General features: G+C 44.6%; 1 protein-coding gene across 1 annotated transcript in view; it reads right to left on the bottom strand.

Moving 5' to 3' along the window:
* Nucleotides 1-20,990, bottom strand: part of BICDL1 (BICD family like cargo adaptor 1) — a gene marked incomplete at its 5' end in the record, with an annotated part of 41,289 nt that overhangs the window by 19,974 nt on the left and 325 nt on the right. The gene's annotated exons all lie outside the window — the stretch shown is intronic.

Below are 20,990 nucleotides of genomic sequence, written 5' to 3'. Positions count from 1 at the left end.
TGGTCTAGTGGAAGGTGTCCCTGCTGATGGCAGGGGGGTTGGGACTGGATGAGCTTTAAGGTCCCTTCCAACCCAAACCAGTCTGGGATTCTATGACATCTTCCCGCTGCTCCCCAGTGCAGCGCAGGACATGGAGCTGGGGAGTGTTGTGTGTCATGGCCGGCGCCTGCACTGTCCTCATCTCTGCCAAATGATGTGGTGGGGTCGAATCCTCCTCTCCTCATCCCTCGCTCTGCTACTGCCCAGGTTTGGGGAAATTTAACTACACAGAGTAGATAGCAGCTTGGTCATGGTGTGGGAACTGTCACTGCCTGGAGAAGTTGTGTGGAAAAATGAGAGTTCAGGAAACCTGCAACACTTCTAAAATATTTTGGTTGTAAACATCAAACAGAGACTATTAACATTGATCCCATGGGATATTTTTAGAAAAAAATGGATTTTTAAGATCATAAAAGTGCTAGGATAGTGCTATGTAATATATACCTATTATAGATCCAGTAGCTGTAAGCAGACTGGCAGGTGGATTAAATACCAGTAGCAACAGTGAGTATGTCTTCTCAGTTTTTGCAGGTAAGATTTGCTTCCTAACACACATTTCTTTCTGCTCAGGAACCATGTCCGCAACCTGCCATAGCACCCGTCAGCCCAGTCCCCAGTGGTGTTCTTCATTTTAACCTCCAGCTGACTGCTGCTTCGTTTAGGTAAGATCTGCAAGGCAGCCACAGCCTGGCACTGAAGTCATTCAACTATGTGAAATTGTGAGCTGGGTGTGGCACACTGTCTCCCTGTTTCTGTCACTTTTTTCAGTGCAGTTCAGGCAAATTACTTCATATCTGGCATCTGGTGCTTTTGTACCACATACCTTCACACTCAGCTACCTGCAATGGTCTTTACACCCCTGCAGGTCTCTTCCTTGTTATTCCTTCTCTCTTCTTACTCAGAGGATCCAATAAATCTATATCTGCTTAAACAGAACAGTTTGATTTTGTGGCACACTGCCTGACCTTTGTTACAGCCATACAGGCTGATGAGCCTTCCCTTCACAGTGGGAAACAGGCTGACATTGTAGAGCGCAGGCCAGCTGGATTGGCTGGGGGTTCCTATACTGACAACAGAGCAGGTGGACAAAAGAGGAAACAAAAGAGTATTTTTTAGCACAAAATGGACCTGTTGAGAGAAAAGGAAATCAAAGATCTAAAAGATGAGGATCCTTAATTGCCAAAGCAAGGAGTCTGAGTAATGGAGAAGAGGCACTGGAATTACTGTTTTATAAGCATCAGGCTCAGGACACGTTGCTGATGGGAAAAGCCTCATGGCTCTAGCATTAAACCTAATCTGAGAGGATTCTGTGAAACAAAGGACAGCAGTGGCATCTTATGTTAAGATCTGCACTACTTCCACAGCCATGACATTTTGGAAATAAGATACTTTATTGCTTGCCTGAAAGGGATAATTCTTTGCTGCAGAACTTTCCCTTCTGTAGGACAAGTAGGAAATGCTTAGCATGTGTTTTGACCTCACTTCTATTTACCTGAGTTTTAAAATAAAACAATACAAGAATATGAGTCGTTTGCTCACAACACAATCATGCAGTGGGCTTTTGTGGATGGCAGTGAGTTAATGCCACATCAGCTCAGATGCCTCACACCTGTGAAGCAGGGGCCAGGTGGGCAGCTGGCTATAAGAGAGAGCAGGGAGCAGTTGGGATTTTTTCTGTGGGGGGCTGGGCTTGCACCTGCTTGTTGAGGTAGAGAAGTGTTGTTAGAGTGGGAATGCTTAGCTCCTTGATGGAAACCTCCATAAAACATGAACCTGCGCAGCCTGAAGCTGGATTGCCTGTTTTCGGGGATGAAGAGCTTGCACTGGCTGACTTTGGTTGCTTCCCATGTTTCTCATGGCTGGAGACCTGGAAGTGCTGCTGGAGATGACTTGCTGTTGCTTCTCACATGGATTAAGGTACTAGTACTTTTTTTCTTTCCAAATGTCCTTGAAAAATTATTTCAATAAAGATAGTGAACTTTTGCTGCATTGCTAAGCAAAGTATGAAAGAGCAGACAGCCAGGATTTACCTGGTAATGTAATTGTTCTTTTGTTTCCCTTTCGATAAGGCTAGCTGATGCATGAGAACCAGTTTGCAAGGCAAACATTTGAATGCTTTGGCAAAGAGCTTAGGGGAATGAATGCAAAATGGTGGTCTTCATCTGGTTTTTCAGTAAGTGCTCAGATAACTGTTTGGCTGAGGTCAAAACCTATTAGTTTAGGCTAAATAATCTTACAGGATTAGGAACTGCTGTTGAGAGTAGGAGCAAAATTGGATGCTATATAGGGGCAACTCTAGCTGGCTGCAGTGTCTGTAGGTTCGTTGTTTGAATGAAATAAATAGCTTCACAAGTGCATGTGGGTTGTGCACATGTTTTGGGAGGTGCTTAAACATAAGCCTCCCTTTTTTTGTGGTTTATTCTTGACTTAAGCATTTGGCTCTCTTGGAGAGGAAAATACAGTGTGTGGAAAAATGAGTCAGCCTGCTTCCTGTGGGAGGGACTGCCGGAGGCCGCTGCTTCCAGTGCTGCAATAAATTAGCACTGGAGATAACTCAGAGGACAAAGTGTGCCTGGAGGACACGCAACGCTAAGTAGTGCACGAAGTGGCTCTTGCTCTCTGTATGCAAATTCTGCTTGCAGAAGAAATGTGAGATGAGACAGGCTCACAGAGGGGCTCCCAGGGCTGGTGTCTGTTGTAGGGCTCTAAATGGAGAGCTGAATATGGGGATTGTTGGCAGCAACTTGGCTCCTGGTTGTTGAGAAGAAATAGGGTAATAAAGTGTAACACTAGCAGGCTCTTCTAGCTCTGTGTAGAGGCTGCATGTGACCTTGAATGAAGCTTTTGTTCCTCTGCACTTTAGTTATCTATTTGTAAATGGAAGCAGAAAGGCTTATGGCTGCAATAATAAATTCTAGGGATGGTAAAGTGGAGCGGAGAGGAACCACCACATTTGTTTCAGTGGAGCACAGCTTGGGTTCAGTGTTTTGCAAGGGGGCTTGGGACCTTCAGGTTAAAAAGTCTGTTGTCCCCTGACACCTGTGTGTGAGAAGTGCAGTTTCTGAAGTTTTGCCTTGGCCTAGAAGAGGGAACTGGTACAGTTTGAAAGCTGGATGGTCCATCTTTTGCATCAGTAAATTCAGTCATCTGCTCTCCTAGATAACTTCTAATGCATTTCTAATGCTTAATTTCCAGGAGTAAGTTATTTTTCCATGATAAAAGACATACTTTATCTTGATAGAGCATTTTGGCCAAGTTACCTTTGATGTAGGTTTTGAATCCAGATTTTTTGAGCTCAGTCTGACTTTTCTACTTGAGCTAAAGGATGAAAAATATTTCTTCCAATAAATTTCTAGTGAGCCCTAAGTATGGGTCAGATGGTAGCCTAATAAAATACAAAATGCCTAACTAGCTTGGAAATAGCTGAACTTGAAATATGAAAAATTAACATGGTCACTAAAACCTTCTGAAAAAGAAGCAGAAGCCTATGATGGTGGAGGCAAAGAGAAATTTAATGTATCCTCCTCTGAGAGGCTTTGCTGTCTTCCCCTGGTAGTCAGAAGTCAGGACAGCCAGTCTCCGTTCTTGAATTTATTTTTTTATTAAATTGTTTTAGTCTAAGACTTTAAACCTGGAGGTGTTCAAACTCAAAGGTCTGTGCCTGGAAGCAGGACACAATAATTAGGCTTCTTGCAGTCTCTCCTCTGGCTTTAAGCACTCTATCTCCTTTATTTCAAAGAAAATGAACTGAGTTCCATTGGGGATATTGAATATGAGATTGTAGGCTAGCAGCTCTGCCTGCTTCTGAAATCTTCATCTATATAACCTGTTAAGCTCAGAATATATTCTTTTAGGATTTAGTTGTAATATACAAACCCAAAGTTGTCCAGTGTATGTGGACCTGATGCTCAAACTTGCCCTTACAACCATGTCTGAGTGCGTGAAAATGCTGATGTTCATTCCCATACATGTGAAATGAGTGGATGCAAAAAAAGATGGGTGAAAATTCAAGGAGCTGGCTTCAAATATATTAATCTCTCTCAGGAAGCCTTCAGACAGGAAGAGAGAAAACACTTTCTGAAATGCAGATGTATATATAAACTTGCAATCACAACTGCAATGTTTAAATAAAAAGGTCTAAATCTACTTTCTTAAAGGATTTTTATGGAGTTGTTAGGTAACATTTTACTTAAAAATATTTCTTGGTCAGGTAGTATTTGATCTGTCATTCTAAACACAACAGAATTGTTCTGGATAGCTGCAGACAAAATCCTTCTAGAGATACCATTTAACTTAGTGGTACTTCTTCCTGTACTTCAGCAGCCTCCAGCTATTCCTGAATTGTTCTCCCTTGTTGGCAGCATGAAGAGATCTGTTTAGAGCGTAAGGTCTTTGGAGCAGACTTTGAGCACAAGGCAGACCTTGCTTTTGGTAATCACTGACAAAAAATAATTACAGTGTGTTAGTAATAACATCTGAGCACTCTGATCTGCTGAAGTCAAATACAGATCTATACTTTATATATTACCATATGTAGTAAGTACATGAATACTTGTCTCCCCTCAGCCCAGCTTTGCTCTGTTTCCTCTAAGGTTCAGCTTATGACTCAGTGCAGCAGATGCTTGAACACAGAAGTACTTGTTTACCTTTTCGTGCAGTGCCACAGATGTAAGCACTAAGGGGATTAGATCTTTAAGATGTAGATCCTCAGGGCAGAGGCTTGGCCTTCAGAGCAGATTGTTGTACCTTGATAGCAGCATGTAGTGGCAAATGTGCAATAGTAACTTATAGCAGGAGCCAGAGCTGCTAAATTAAGCCACAGCAGGTGTATTCAAAGTTGAGGGTAAGTTTTCTGAACAACACCTGTGATTCAGGAAGCTGCTGAGCACTTCTTTAAGTGGCCAGATCTTCTTATAAATATATCAGCCTGACAGGTGAGGTGCTCCCATGAAGACTCTGCATGAGTATTGCTGTGGCCAGAGTCTCTGGGTGATGGGAGGGTCCAGAAACAAGAGTGTGGATCTCTCCTTGGAGCCTTGTCCTCCTACAATCTAGTCTTTAAAATGTTCTTGCATTAATTTATTTAAATAACTGCTTTTGGCAAACTGGTTGGCATTTTGGTACTTTAAGTCTTACAAAAAGCTGTGCTTGAAAATAAAAAAATAAAGCAAGTAGATGCAGACAGCAAACCTAGCTAAAAACAAGGTGGGTGCAGCATGTACTGTAGGATGATGTATAAAACATACTGTGCTCTGCCAAATCATACACATGCAGGGAAATGAATTATCAAGGACTGGAAAGAGCCCCTCTCTGTATGAGCTTCAGGCTTTGGTGCACCTCTGAATATCACTTAAGGTAAAGTGTGGATGATCCTGTATGGGGGAAGCCACATCAGTCACAAACCTTTCATGTATTAATTTATTTATCTGATGGAGGAGAGGTGGAGTCCTGTCAGAAGAAAAAAAACCAACAAAACCAAAAAACCTGTTGTAGCAACATCCCAACTGCATGTGAACTAGAGTCCATGGAAAGTGCTGAAGCCAAAGGCTCTGTGCTTGGCTGTGGGCAGCACATTTGGCACACACACATGCTATACTTAGACTTGCACCTATTGCCAAGGTTTTGCAAATGTAGGCCAGGCGTCATTGGAACAAAAGCCCTTTCCCCTGCAGTCTGAGATGCTGCTTAGAGTGATAAGAATCATTCAAGCTGTGTGTTTGGGGTTTTTTTCCTGTCACTGAGGCTTTTGCTTTCTGACAACTGACCCTGCACAGACACAGCAAGTTTGTGGTGAGCCTGGGCTGGGGTATAGAGCAGGAGAGCAGGGACCAGGCAGACATGGAGACTGGGGATGATCTGCAGCCCAGGTTTCTGTGAAACCAAGCCATGAGGCTGCCTGCAAACCAATACTGGGGTGTGGAGACCTGCAAGTACTTCACAAGATCTTAGATTGGGAAACATTATATTGACAGATGCTCTGAGAATTAGCAGCCTGTCCTGTGTGTCTGATGCTGAGAAAATAGGTTTTTTCCCTGGTGGCTGAAGGTTTGATGGCTGAGGCCTTCCTTGTCCAGAAAGAAGTAGCATCCTTGCTAAAGCTGTCACAACCACAAAAGAGGAGCATGCTTCCCTCCTTCACCAGAACTCCCTGTTTCACTCTTGGTGATTTGTCTTGGAGGGGCAGAGTGTGTAAGGGCCTACAGGTGCCCTTTGGGAGAAAGCAGGTCAGGGAAAATGCTTATGGTTTTGGCTCTGGTGCTTTTAAGCAAATGTCAATACTGCTGAGCATCATGTACCCTGTGTATGTGCTTCTTGGCCCTGACTAGGTAAGAGGAGACCAGCTACCATACATCAAGTAAAACATCACGAAAGTGGTGTGGCAGGGGCTGTTCTTCACCTTCAAAGTCTCCCTGACAAGTTACTGGGTTGTTGGAGTGCAGTTCATTTTGAAAGGCCTGTTTGAGTGTGCTCCTGCTTTAACTGTGGCAACTTTAATTGCTTTCCAGTTATGTTCTTTTACTGCCATATCTTCAGCAGAGGTGGCTGCCTCACATGAATGTGTGTGGATTATCCTGCACTTGAGCATGGGCTGATCTACTGCTCCAGTTCTTGTGCTACTACAGTAGGATTTTAAACTGGGATCTTCCTTAGCATTGCTGCATATAAATGATTAACTTTTTCTTTCTTTTGCTGTCTGAAAGCAAGAATAATGTCATCAGTGATGGAAGATCTTGGTATTCATGTCCCAGCAAATTTCATTCCTACTGCTGCTGTAGCTGAATTTCTCTATGTGTACAAGCCTGTGGTAGCAATATGAAATCAACTGGGTGCTTGCTGTGTGCAGGAGTGGCTAAAATTGTGTAGCTTAAAACTTCTGGCAGTACATAGGCATGTGAGTTAGCCAGGAAGACTTTTATCCTATCTGTGCTAAAAATCACCTGCCTTAAACCCCTGACCCCTTTTCCCCCTCCTGTCTTGCACGTGATGAGGTGTGTGCTGGAGATGACAGATGGCTGGGGAGAAAAATGGTCCACAGAAGCATGCAAAGAAATCATGTTGCATCATTGCTAACCAGCTTGTGCCAGGACTCGGGAGTTTCTTCAGCTTGTCACTGCACTGCCTACAGTGGCTTCCCCACCTCCCTTTGGCTTGGCTGTTTTGTGACTTACCTCCTGGGACAGTCTTGGAGACCTTTTTTCCCCTCCTCCCTCTCAGCTCTCTCTATTTGGTTAGTTTAATAGATATCAGCCCTGGCACATTGTTGAATTCATTTGTAGACACAATGCTGTGCCAAAAATTTGTTTGCTTAATTACAGAAATACTTTTATTTCTGCTGTAGTGTGTCTGGTTTTGGTTTTGTTGCTGAGACTGGTGCTTCTTTTAGCCTCTTTTCCTTGGCTCTGCTCAAAGATTTTTGTTGTGGTTGTTTTTCTGTTAAATTAGAGCAGATGTCTCCAGGCTGGGACATCAGGACTCAAATGGACTGAAGAAGGAGCCATGTTACTTGTGGACCACAGGCTGTTTGTTATCACTCAGATATCCAACCCTGCACTGGTGTACTCTGCTTTTGTTTGTGGGAACAGGTCTCATCTGTGTGATGTCAGTACCATGTGTGGGAAAAGCCTATTCTGAGTGCCCAGGCAGGCTAAATGGGGTACCAAGGGACAAACAACTTCTTCACCAGGCCCAAATGTGGTATGGAGCAGAGAAATGCTCCACTTGCAGAAAGGTTGTGGTGTTGGGCCTGTACCTCCTTGTCTTGATGCTTTAGTCATGTCTGCATGAGGCTGCAGCCCATAGCTGCTTGCTCAGAGCAGAAAGTCTCAGTACAACTGGTGTCAGACAGAGTATGTACATGGGTGTCAAGTGTTGACCTGAATCCAGGCTAGTTTTCAGAAATTAATTGGTTAAAGCATAGCATAAATTTATTAAGCTCTTGCAAGGATTTGGAATTTCCCAGTGTGATCCCCACTGGCACCAAGGGACAAGGAGATAAAGATATTAGAGCCCAAGTTTTCAGCACAAGCCTTCTTTTAAGTACTGATTGAAAATACAGCTTTACTTGTCAAGCTGTGAAATGCCAAGTATAACCACATGTCTCAAACTTACTTGTTTGGAGGACAAGACAAATCTACCACTTAAAAAGCTCCATATTAGTTTTCATCCTTACTCGGGTTTACTGAAAAGTTCTTGGATTTAACATTGTTTATGGCAATATTTTTAACATTACCAGGAAAGAAGAGTGTTTGGCCAGGTCTCTCCATAGAGTAGGAATTTACACAGGGGTTAAAAGGCTCATTGGGGCTAATCCCTGCTAGCATTATACATCATCTGACAGTTGCCAAGGAGACAAGGATAATCTCAGTGAGACAAGATATGTAAGAAGGGTATTTATGGACATTTGCTTAACGATGCTGGGGGAATGCACCAAAAAGTGATTATTTGAGTGCCTTTGAAGTACTGCCTCCTCCGTGGTGAACATGGGAGGCTGTTGGTACTCAAGCAAAAAATTTCCCTGTGCTATGAAAGCAGCAGCAACTTGGCCTTGATGTTTCCAACTTATCCTGCAGTGGCCTCACCCAGTGTTGTGCAAAGGGGCAGACAGGGCTTTTGCAGGGTTGTGAGATGGCTGCCCAGCTGTCTGTGCTCTGCAGCATCAGCAGACTGGGTCAGTATAAACAAACCATTTCACTCTGTGGTGCTGACACAGGCTGAATGAAAACTGTCCACTTCATGTGCTTGAAATACTAGCAGGTGCCTCATGCAAATGTCTCGTATGCCAAGGGATGAGAGGGCAGGGAAGAGTGGAGGGGTGTATATGCACACATACAGGCACAGATGTGTGCTTTGGCAATGGCTTTCCACCATAACCAGCTGTTTCCTCCCTTCCTGTCCCCAGGGTGAGCCCAGCTGCAGCATGGCCAGCTGGCTTTGGGTGCTTATGTCACGCTCCCTGAGCTGTGGAAGGGTTAACATCACAGGCTGCTTGGTATTGTGAGTCTGAACAGGCATTTTGGTCAGATTAGGCCATTTTCCCTGACCTGGGGTGGTTTGTAGCTCTGCTTAGGGAGATTAAGAGAAACAGGAGAACTGACATCTTGATTTGAGCAAGTTCGTGCTTGGAAAGGCTTCTGCATCATGTTTCACATAGCAAAATATCTTCTTGGCAATGTCCTCCCTGGCCATAAGAAAGAGTGGAGATTGATGGAGGTGTCCCACATCTGGGACCAGGAGCACTGAAGCTGTGTGGTCTGGAACTGTCCCACACTGGGTCAATCTTCCCTTTCTGTGTTGAGGTGAGGCAGTGACCTCTAATGAAGGGAGAAAGGCTGCCTGTCTCCTTCCCTGTCCCCACCTTGACCTTCTTAGTCTGTAGTACTGTCTCTTGGTGGAGGATTATGAAGGATGGGAAGACAGAAGGAATTTCCCAAGTTTTCAAAGCCTGATGTAAATGACTCTGTTGAAAGGAAGGAGGAGCTGAGAGCCAGGTTGCAGCTGATGGGCTGTGTCTCGTGGTACCAGATTTAATCTTGGTAAGCAGCTCTGAGCTGCTGGGTTGGATAATGCCTGGAATGGAGGAGGCCTCTTTAAATGAAGTAATCAACCTGTTAATCCTCTGTGGGTGGGTTTTGAGGAGTTATTTTAGATTGTACAAATTGGTGGCTACAATCTCAGTAGAGGTTTCTGCAGTGGCACCTGCCTTCCCATCAGGGAGTTCAAAGTAAAATGGTGCTTGGCTATTCCAGATGGTCAAGAAAATGTGTTGTGAGCAATGTTTCTGCCTGCCTACAGTCCTGCTCTTAAATGACACCATTCTCTATTTACTTGTTTTGAGGTCTGTGTCCAGCATGGGCTCCATGTGAAGGCAGGGTGCTGCCCAGGAGATCCTGAGGTGCCTGTGTTCACTTCACTTTAAAAGCACCAGGAATATGCGATTGTGTCTGGCAGGGGTCGGGGAAGGATCTGTTCCCAAGTGTGCATTATCCTTTTCCACCTCTCCCTCTGGGCTGAGCTCACTCCTTCATACCATGAAAACAAGCCGATGAGCCTGAGCAGGTTGATTAGTGGCTTTTTGGGCTGTCTTGCCTTGCCTGAGATAAATGTGGGGTAGCTCAGCAGATTTGGGGGTAGTGGTTTCTTGCAGTAGAGTTTGATAAAGCAACCCAAGACTGGGAGAGCCCTCCTTGTCTGCAGCTCTGCAGGGTACAGGCCTGTGCCCATGGCACCAGTGCTTCAGGCACAGAAAGGCCTGAGGAAGAGGTAGTAGTATTAGTGAAATAATCAATTTCATAAGCATTTGCCTTGAGCTCTTAAAACTTTGAATATTTATCAGTTAGTCTTCACTAGGATGTGTGGTCCCTTGTGCTAAGGTGGAGAGGGAAGTAAAGAGCAAGTAGCACAACATTTAGGAAGAATTTCTGTGCTAAGTGAAATGCAACATCCAGTAAAGCCTAGGGAAATAAATCTCTCTGGATTAAAGGCAAAAACTACAGAAGTAATTTGAGTTAGCAAATCCCTGTGCAGCTTCATAGCTGATCAATAGCTGTTATTTGGACAAATACCACACTGCTACATTCTCCAATCTCTTCTGAACAAACATGGTCATTTCAGGCTTTCTCATTTGGCTTCATTGAAACATAAATTGCTGAAAAGCATGACTCCATCCGTATCTGAGTCTAAGAGCTCATGTTCAAGCAAAGGTTGAAACCTACTTCTGAATAGTCCACTGTTTACATTTGTTTTCACCCCTCACTTACTTTATGTCCATTAGAGTGAAAATGCAAGTCTGTTCCAAAGCCTTAGAGATCACTTGTTTCCTGTGAGTATTCCTTCAGGCTTCTGTGCCTCTTTCCTTCAGTATTCATAAATAGCAGGAAGACTTGACCAGATGTTACTGGAAGTCTTGCCTGCATAAAAAAATAGAGAAACTTCTGAAGGCCTCTTTCAGACTTGACTTTGCCTAATTCTTCCTATGTCAAGGCAAAAATTGGCCAGCCCTGCCTGACTGGTGACTACTTGGCTACTTCCTGAAGGCTTCCTTTGATGGAGAGCTTGTAGAATCTGTGAGCCATCTGTTCTCCTAATTGACTAACCTTACAGCTAGGATGTTTTTCTTCATGTCCAGTCTAATTCTTACCCTGCAATTTATATGGTGTCCCGTGTGTAAGGGATATGGAGAATAAAGCTTAAACTCTGTAGAGGAGTAATGTCTGGTCTACTAGCTTTTTCCTGGGGTGGGACACTTTCAGTATGGGACACAGCTCACTAAATCCCTAATCCACACTTTAAACAACAAAACCCCAATTCATCCCCATTCTGTAAGATTCAAGAGAAAAGCTCAAACTCTTGTGCAGTGTGCTGAAGTGGAGAGGAGATTTTTCCTTTACTAGGTCTTGTTTGTTGGCTTACACTGACAATTATTGCATAGTCTCTCAGTGCCTCAGTTTTCTGGCATTGCAATAAAATCTGTGCAAAACACTTGCTAACCAAGTAAAGAAACAAAGGAGAACTCTTTAAATAATTCTCAGGAAGGTCCCCTTCTCTTAAAACTTGTGTATGTTTACTTGGCCCTGAAACACTTCCCCTGCAAAAGCTACTGGGATTATGGAGTAAAGACCCTTCCCTCTAGCAAGTCTTAAGGTTTGTACCTGTCTCACGGCCCTGGTGCGAGCAACGAATCTGCTGGTCTCTATTTGAGTTGAGGAGGACTTCAGTTTTCCTTGATCTGAGCTTGTAGGCATCCAAATACAATGGTGCTTTGTTCAACAAATAAACATGAACAACTTAGGCTAAATAGTTGCCAAATAGAATAGCTTTCTAAGAGCACCTCTGTTACTCTGCCAAGTCTGGAAGTGGATTCAGGAACAGGCTTCCAAGGATGTAATGAACAAGGGAATCCCAAGGCTAAATTTTCCCCTTGTGGTGTACTGACAGTGGAGGCCAAGCTAACCCCAAAGGAGCTGAGGGAAAACATGGTCTCCCATCAGCTTAAGGAACAAAACTGCAGAGGCAACTACCAGCCTGCAGCTGGTGATAACTGAACCTTCAGCTGATTTTTGAGAAGTGTCCAGGAGGGGAGAAAGGCTGAGGGGCAAAAGGGAATGGGGAAGCAATGAAGACAAAATACAATAGATTTTTTTTTTTTTTAGGTCAGATGATCTGCAGAATGGAACTAGTAAATTGTATTTAAAGGGCAAATCCAAGTGAGCTGGATACCTTAGGTAGTCATATATCCCCAGATCTTGCAGCTATTCTGTGATAGCTCTATTTATTACACATCTACATTACTATGCTAGTCTTGATAGAATCATAACCCAGCTGAAACTATCCAAGTAATACTTCCTTTTTGAAATGTTCTTCACATGCTTCAACATTAGAACCTTCCAGGGAAGAATAGCTGGGAGATGGTGAGATAAGTTAATGGAAGTGTTCACAACACTGCTGATCTTGGCAGTTCCCCCCTCAGACACTGATGGGGATCCTGTCCATGAAGGAAATCTGGTGCAAATCTCTGCAGCTACAGAAATGAGCCTCTACAGGAGGACACCTGATGAAATTGTTAGGCCAACCTCTATCTCCTCCAAATGAAATGCTCTCTTGATCTTCTTATGAGCAGCCTTTTACCCTAGTCACTTTGTCATGCAGGCCACTTGATTTGTGTCCTAATCTGTCAGTTGTTTCCTGTTGGTACTATTACCTCTAGACAGCTTCTTGTTCTCATCTGTGATGACATTTCCCACCCCCATGGGTGGTACTGCCAAGCATAAGCCAGCTCTGAATTGCATTGTGACATCCATCAGAAGTCAGCAAGAGAGTCTTGGCTGATCCTATATCTGTGCTCAAAATAAACCGGGTTTTGCTAAATGCCATTCTAAACAAAATGTTGATTAAGCTCTAGGCTGTTTTGCAAGGGGTCTGTGTGATTTCATGGGTAGTCAGAGCACCTAATACAGCTGGCAAAAAAACCTCAGTGTAGGAGACCACCCTCTTGAGCTATTGCCTACTAAACTGCATTTAGAAAAAGCAATTCTAACTTGTAGGAAAAAAAAAGCATTTAAAGACCTTCATTATAAAGTGTGCAAACTTTATAACCCAGAATGGCTCTTTAAAGATCAAATGCTTTTAATTAGGTTTTTTCTTATGTAGATATTTGCAAAGCCTTCAATCATGTTTAGCTCTGGTTCTAGCTAGTAATGCAGTGGCTGGATGCAAACACCTTCTGTGTCCTACTTTCCAGAATCTCCTGGAGGAAGTGTTTACAGCAAGTGTGAATAAGCAGAAATATTTTGAAAAAAATCTCTTCTGCCCATGTGTTCCTACCTCTGAGCTACTGCATAATAAAATAATTCCTATAAAAATAAAGACATGGACCCAAACAGACCAGCCACTTCATTTTTAGTGCAGTGCAAGAGAGGAGAAAGGGACTCATTCAGATTTTTATCTCCTCACCCCAGAGGAGATATAATTCCCAGAACAAGTTCAACTTCAGTTTCATGTTGGATTCCTGCTTTCAGATGTTCATGGCTTAGTGGTGCTGCTCATGTCTCAGGGCAGAAGCCTTGCAGAAACTCCTGTAACCTGCTCCAGAACCACTTTCTAGAGGGGGAAGCTGGGCTGTGAGCTGGGCTCTGCTGAAGTTTGGGGAAGAGCAGTGTATGTCTGACTGCCAGGTGCTTAACACTTAGGTATATTTGTCCTAGATAGTGCTCCAGACGCTCATTCCATGCTGATGTGCTGCCCAAGGGTTTGGGAGCAGCAGGTCTAGGCTCTGGGGTTGTCTCATGGGGCCAGTCTCTGCTGCTCCATCCAGACACCACAAGCTTCTGAGGACGTGAGATGAGCTGCACACAGCATGGAGGTTAAGCGGCTCTGGCAGATAATCGTTGCTGCTGTGCTCTGCTCCCAGAGCTGGACTCACAGGGAGGGATGCCTTGTGCCAAGCCCTGGTGGAGTCACCTTTGGGTGGGTTGATTGACCTGCTCACGAGGGGCTCTTTTTACTGAGGAAATAACACGTTTACCTTTCCCTCAGGAAGCTCTAAAGCTCATTGTGTGTGGTGTGGACAACGTGCTGCCTTGGGCTGGGACATCCCCACAGTGATTTTTTTTTGGGGGGGGTTTGGGGGAATTGCTGTGAACAGGAGAGGAAACAGGGGAATTAAGTGGTGGATGTCAGGGGCACATCCTGGCAGCAAGCAGAGTCCATGGGGGTGGCAGACGGGCCTCTGCCACCCGCCCACCTGCCTCGGACGTCACAAGTGCGTGTCTCTGCGTGTCCGCTGACTGTCATGGCATTACAAGCAGAGAAATCACACCCGGTTGCCACAGCAACGTCACCGGCTGGGACCGTGATGCACTGTCACCTAGTAACGGTGAGGGGTCCCCGGGGATGGCGGGTACCTGCTGCCCTGCCCCAGAGGAGGATGGGGGTCCCACCCAGCCCTTGGGACTGATGGATGCTGTCCCTTTTCCATTAACAGGGGTTTGTGTAGTTTCATTGCCTTAATAGTAACATACTTTTTTTTTACCTTAATAGTAATTTTTAACCCTTTCCCTAGGGAGAGCTTTGCACTGTGGTTCGGTAGCAGTGTGTGCCCCTGCTTTATTCTGTGTACAGCTTTCTGTCCATTCCCTTAATGCTCACCAGTATTCAAAGCAAAGGATAGAAGGGTAAAACTCTTGTGTGAAATGTGTGGGTGCAAAAAATAAAACAAACCTGTGTGCAAAGTCTGCAGGGGTGCCTAACCCATCTCAGCTGAAGTTACTTCTCTGATGTTTGCTGCATTTTTGCCTTGGTGTCTGGATAGCCCTGTTCCAGTCAGCTTGTGAAGCTGTGGGTGCCCTAAAATGGGGTTAACAGGCGCTGCAGGCTTGGCCAGACTCTCAGCAGGGGGCTGAGCCTTTCTTCCTGCCTGTCTCCCTTCCCCCAGATGGATGGTGGGTGAGTGCCACTCAGCAGTGACCTCAAGATGTTTCTTCATTACCTTCTAGGGCACTGAATCATTTCATTGAAGGACTTTGCAGGCAAGAACACGCAGCTGCAGTCACGTCCTATATTTACAGCTTTAGCGTAGAAAGCCTTAACACTCCAGTCCTGATGTGGCATGAAGCTGAATTATTAACAAGTGCTCTCTGCTAGGGGAGAAGGAGCTGGTGTGAAGGAGCCTTTCCTCCTTTTGCACTCATCAGCATTCCCTGGGTGATCAGGGATCTGGTTACATGATGTTGGGATCTACTGATGCTCCAGAGGGGCAGGGAGCTGGAGGGTGCTTGATGTGGTTAATGGGAGGTTTGCTGGCTTCAGTGTTTGGCTCTGTCTTGTGCTGGTGTCTGCTTTCCTCTCACCCCACCATGTGTAACACAAGTGTGCCTTATGCCAAGCACAAAGCAATGCTGGAAGGGCTGTTCTACCCCAAGGAATTGGCAGCCCCAACTAAGCTGCCATGAGAAGCAGGTACTTCAGCCACTTCAACAGGAAGGGACACTGCCTTTCCTCATGCAATCTGCCCCTTCCACTGGATTTAGACTGCTCAGAGGTGATGCAGATCAAGGTTTGCTATGCAGGACTCCATACACTATTAAGTAGCTCAGTATGGAGCTCCTGACAGTCAGCTACTCCTTACTGAGCAGCTCCAGCAAATGCTTTGAGCCACAGCAAAAACTAAAGGCTTTTTATGAAAAAGAATTCAGTTTAGTGACTGATCTGCACCTTGAAATGTGGGGCTAGTCAAAGCAACTCTTCTTGAGCCTAGGTCCACTCAGGATCCTCTTCTGTTTAAAAATAAAACCCCTGAAGCAGTGCTTAGGGTCAGCCTGACTTAATTGCCTCTGTGTTAAGCATGGAGTTTCCAATGTACCCTGCTGGGCTATTTGAGACAACTTAATAAAGAAACATAAGGAGGCATGTATTAAACATCTGTACAGCTAAAATAAGGAATTAAAAGACAAGCTAGCTTATAGTGTAATGGCTACAGATCTCTGGCATGACAAAAGCAGTGAATCTTGCCCAGCACACTTGTTCCAGTAACTTTTTTTCAATGATTAGTCTGGTTTTCTTCAAACCAACATTGTTCCTATGCTGATAGACCCAACAAACAACCATTCAGAAAAAGCTCTTCAAATCAATAATTGACAACAGAGCTGCCTCTCTGATAAGTATGTTGTTGACCACAGAGGGATGTATTTAAAAATTATTTGGAAAGGAGAATATAATATGGTCAGCTCATTCTTGATTAAATCATGTTTCTCTCAAACCAAAGCCAGGTTCTGCCAGTTCCCTGAAGCTACAGCCTGAAGTTAGAAACAAAACTCCTTCAATTGAAATATTACTGAAAGGAAGGTGGCTAGCAAATAAAACCCTCCTTTGGAGACTTGTGGGCTGGCTGATCGTTTTCTTGCTGTAGCAGAGGGATTGACTGAAACACCTCATTCTTTGTAGCGCTATGTTGGCACTAGATGCTGAATGAATATAAGAACTTGGTGATTGAGGGCCCCTCCGAGGGATGCCGTGGCAACCGAGCGCTCCTCTCTAAGCACAAAGAGCTGTTTCAGTGCTGCAAGATGACATGCTTCTTCCTGCCACTGAAAAGAGATTTTCATTGCAACATCTACCTGAGCTTGACATTGTGAAATTACTTCCTTATGCTCTATGTACCATAAAAGAATCCCAACTGAACTGGGAAGGATACATCCTCGCCCAAGCTACATGCAGCAAACAGCTCCAGGAGCCCAGAGCTTGGTGGCAGGAAGTGTGTGGGAAAGGAAAGCCATCTGGTGAAGCCACTTTGAAACAGTGTGAAAGTGGTTGTGTGGTTTTTTTCTCATTCACTTCCTGACAAAGTAGTAACATGTTGCCTCATTATAGGAAGAGGGCTGCTTGGAATTATTTGCATTAGTAGCTCCTAGAAGCCCAAAGGTGGGGACAGAACTCTTGCTGTGTTAGGTGCTGTGGGCACATGTAAGAGGAGACCTTTTGCTGTACCCACTCCCCCCAAATTTTATAACTTAAAAGGACAGAAAGCATAGGATTTTTTTTTTCCCCCCAAATGGGGAACTGAAACAGATGGGAGAGACTGAAGGAGCTGGAAACAGAACACACAATAATTCCCAAGCCTTGACTTTCACAGCAAAACTGTACTTGGACTCCTGTACTTTATCTTCAAGCATTTATGGTGAGTGGTAGGTACCTTCACATACTGCTCGCAGTGTGCTCTGTGGTTCTCCTTGGTAACATTGATACTGAGCTTGGTGTGGACACACCTGAGTTACTACATGCTTTGCTGTGCTGAGGTGGGGGCAAGGAAATCAAATCAAGATGCAGAAGGTATTTTAATTGTCACTTAGCAAATTAAAAAAGGCTACTGTGGAGATCTTAAAACTTGATCTTTGGCATCTGAATCACATCTTTCACTATGAGCTCCTGGTCCAGCCCACCTCATTTCCCCACGGTTTAATAGTGTTATAACCCCAGGCAGTATCTCAGCTCTGCTAAAAGCAGAGAGCCACAGCAAAGGCTGTATTTCAAGAGAAGGCAAAGTTCCTTATAGCCTACTTACTATTATTAGATATGTAAAATTCTCCTATATCATCTCATCTGAAGACTTAAAATCATTTTATGGACCTTATTTTAGCCTCTTGGTGACTCTGTGGCAAGATAGTTACCCCCACTTTTAGAGACTGAAAATCCCCATCCTTTAGTTCTCCTTGTTGGTCTTTGCCAGAACTGAGGATGGATTTTTTTCAGTGCCATGCTTTAATTGCAAGACAGAGCTTTCCAGGTCCCTTTGCTATCCCTGTGTGGGTGTGCAGGACTCTGTGCTTGGCTGGTTAGCATTTGTGCCAGGTTTAGACTGGAGAAAAGTATGTGCTTGGGCTGGCCTTTCATCTCTGGGGAAGGCACAGTGAGAAAATAAGTCCTAAGGCTTAATTAGTTGGTGAAAGAATATCACAGCAGCAGGAAGGAGGAGGGGTAGGATGAAGGAGATGGTGGATGCTGCCCTGCTTTGAGGTAAAAGGGGCTGAAGCCCAGGGACCCCAGAAGGAGCAGGCAGGACCATGTAGGCTGGTAGCCAAGACTGTTATTTGACATACAGAGCCTAGTGTGTGGGAATACCTTCCCCAGGAGAGAGATGCTCAAGTATTGTGAAATTGGGCCATGAGGTCTTAATTGCTAAAAACTGTAGAAATTCAAATTTAAAGAGCTAGTACCTGCTAGTATAGAGTCACTCGTACCAGAGCAACCTTTCCTTCTGCTCTGAGTGTGAAGCCTCTAGTAGGGTATAGAGTGTCAGATGGGGCAGAGTTGAGGCTCTGAATAAGGCTTTCACTGTCTTCTCACAGACTTCTCATAACCCTCTCCTCCCAAACGACCCACTGTGACCCAAAATGCAGGACCAGGAATGCAAAGAGGGTACCAGGAACACCTGGATGTTCACAGAAGCTGTAACAGCTCTACTTTCTAGGGTTTTTCCTCTCCCAGTGCTCAGTTCATGTTCCCTAGCAGGACTCCAGCCTATGGCAATATAGCTGTAGGCAGCCACATCCATGCAGCTCTATTTGTCCTTTATTTATTGAAGCCTAAGTAGTAAGAGGAGCCAGAACTATGTGGGTGCAGGGTTCAAGCACTGCTGCTGCCTCAAGGACTAAGTGCATAGCCTCTTCAGAGGCAAATAAGACTGCAGCTGCACTATGGTGCAGCAAATGTGGAATACTAAGCACCCAGGAATCAAGTGCTAATATAATTGAGATTTTAAAGAGCCTCAGCCAAGCCCTGAGTGAGCAACAACAGACTTCCCGGCTCTGTTTGAATTTGCCCAGATTCTTGTGACTATGGGAAGACTGTTTACACCCTTGCTATAGCTAGTGCTATATTTGAGTTACCAGTAAGTTTTGGCCAGGTGACAAACTCAATGAGCACCAAATCATGCCTTGGCGAGTGTAAGCTGTCTCTGTCAGTCTGCCTTGTCTGTGTTGGAGAACAACAGTTGTCTTCTCCAAGCTGGGAGCAGGGTTGGGCTGGAGCAGGGAGGGCAGCACCAAGACTCAACTTTTTCCAGGATGTGGCAATTCTGAAGTGGCTGGATGAAGACTATTTCTGAGAGTAACAGGGAGTTAAGGGAACAAAACCCATGCTTGGATGTTGCATGCTGGTAGACTGAACTTGGTGGCTCCTTTGCACAAGGCTTAGCTGAGGGGCTCTCTGAGCATCTGAGCTGTGAGAGGCTCCTGTAGCACAAGTGTCACCTGAGGGTAATCCCATGCAGTTTAAAGCCCAAAGCAAGCTGTCTGCTTTTCCTCTCCTAGCTGCTAGGCTGATCTTTGAGTCTAGAAGCTAGGAGAGGCTCAGAGCCCCAGGACCATAGCTGGCCCAGATGAGAAAGGTGTAGAGTGAGTAATGTTGCAGTACCAGGCTTCCCTTGGCATGCCTTCTCCAGGCCCACTGTCCCTGGAGCTCTAGGCTCCCTGCCACTCTGAACCCTAACAGAAGTGTGGCACTAAGGCTCAGGACCTTTGTGCTCATGGTGGGACAGTAACAAATCGTACATTTCCCAACCAGAGACGGAAATCAAACATACACACACGGAAAATCATTGAGGGTCACCAAATCTGATGGGAGCCCAGTTCTTAGCCCTGGATAAGAAACCTGACACAACACAGAAGCTCTGCAGGGGCTTGGGTGGAATCTCTCATCCATGTTGCATGTGAAATATGCTCTGTCCAGAGAAGAGGTGAAAGATCTTCACTTGCTCATCTGCTGCACTTGGGAGACATTTCTTTAAAAACATGGATAAACTTAATGGTGTTCCTGAGTTAAGGAAGGTGGGGGTGTTGGTTGGTTTGTTTCTAAAGCCAGTTAAAAAGCAAATTTACAGGCTAAGTGGCTTTTTTAGTACTTGACAAGAAGAATCTGTAGCAGAATAACGGATGATTTCCTCAAGTGCCAGTACAAGAGTGTTACACCCAAGACCTGCTCCCCTCACCTTCAGAGGCACAGGAAATCTGCATACCCAGACTGAGTGAAGACAAGTGAAGAGACCTGTAAGTTTGGCCCATTTCAGAGTCTTCTGGTTGTAGTGTTGTGATTGAGGTTTCAGTCCTCCCTTAGGCAATCCCTGTGTCAGCCCCAGAGACTCCCCTCTGGCAGAATCTGGTTTGAAATGTGCTCTTGCAACATTAGATGGGCCTGTTCAGCATGAGTCTGTGGTGTGTGTTTTTGTTCTGTGCTGTTTTGGGGGAAAAGCAACTGGTGAGAGGAAAATGCTTTCATCTGCTGGAGTAACTGTGTTCTCAAGCATTGAAATGATGGCTTGTACTAACTATGCAGTGGGGAGAAAATACTGAGGTTATTAATTCTAGGAGAGAGGTTAAATTCTGGGGGAGGAGGCAGAAACTGTTAAGTCTTTTGCTGTCAGAAAGAAACCCATGCTGGAAGTATTCAGTCAATTAGGCTGATTTGTAGCAGCCTCACTATAAATCCTCTTTCATTCAGAGGTAATTTAAGCTTTTTTGCTGAAACATGCCATTCCAAGGAATTTCAGTAGGTTCTCACACATCTAACCATGGCAAAGTTACCTGCAGGGACACACCATCTTTGAATGACCTGGTATGTTCAATGCTACAACATTATAGCTAATGTATGTGCAAAAAGGGAGGCCAGCAAAAAGCCTTTCACCTCACTCGCAGATCAGCCTTTCTTGCATGCTACATTTGTTCAGCCTATTTGTAAATTGGAAACAAATTTTCTAGATCAGTTTCAGATATAAAAACAGTTGAGAGAGACATCTCTGCAGTAAATGACCACTCAACCTAGAAACATAACTGTTTTGCCAGTGAAATGCAGCACTCCTTAAAGATGTAAAATTCCATTTAAAGGCAGCATGTTTTATAGGGACACCGGTGCAATCTGATCACATGCAGAACCAAGTTTTTTCCCCCCTTAAAGAGGAAGCTTTC

Source organism: Antrostomus carolinensis, unplaced genomic scaffold (assembly GCF_000700745.2).
Source record: "Antrostomus carolinensis isolate BGI_N321 unplaced genomic scaffold, ASM70074v2 scaffold14398, whole genome shotgun sequence".
NCBI classification, from domain to species: Eukaryota; Metazoa; Chordata; class Aves; order Caprimulgiformes; family Caprimulgidae; genus Antrostomus; species Antrostomus carolinensis.
Note: the sequence above shows the minus strand (reverse complement) of the source record. Positions and strands in the feature narration are given on the sequence as shown.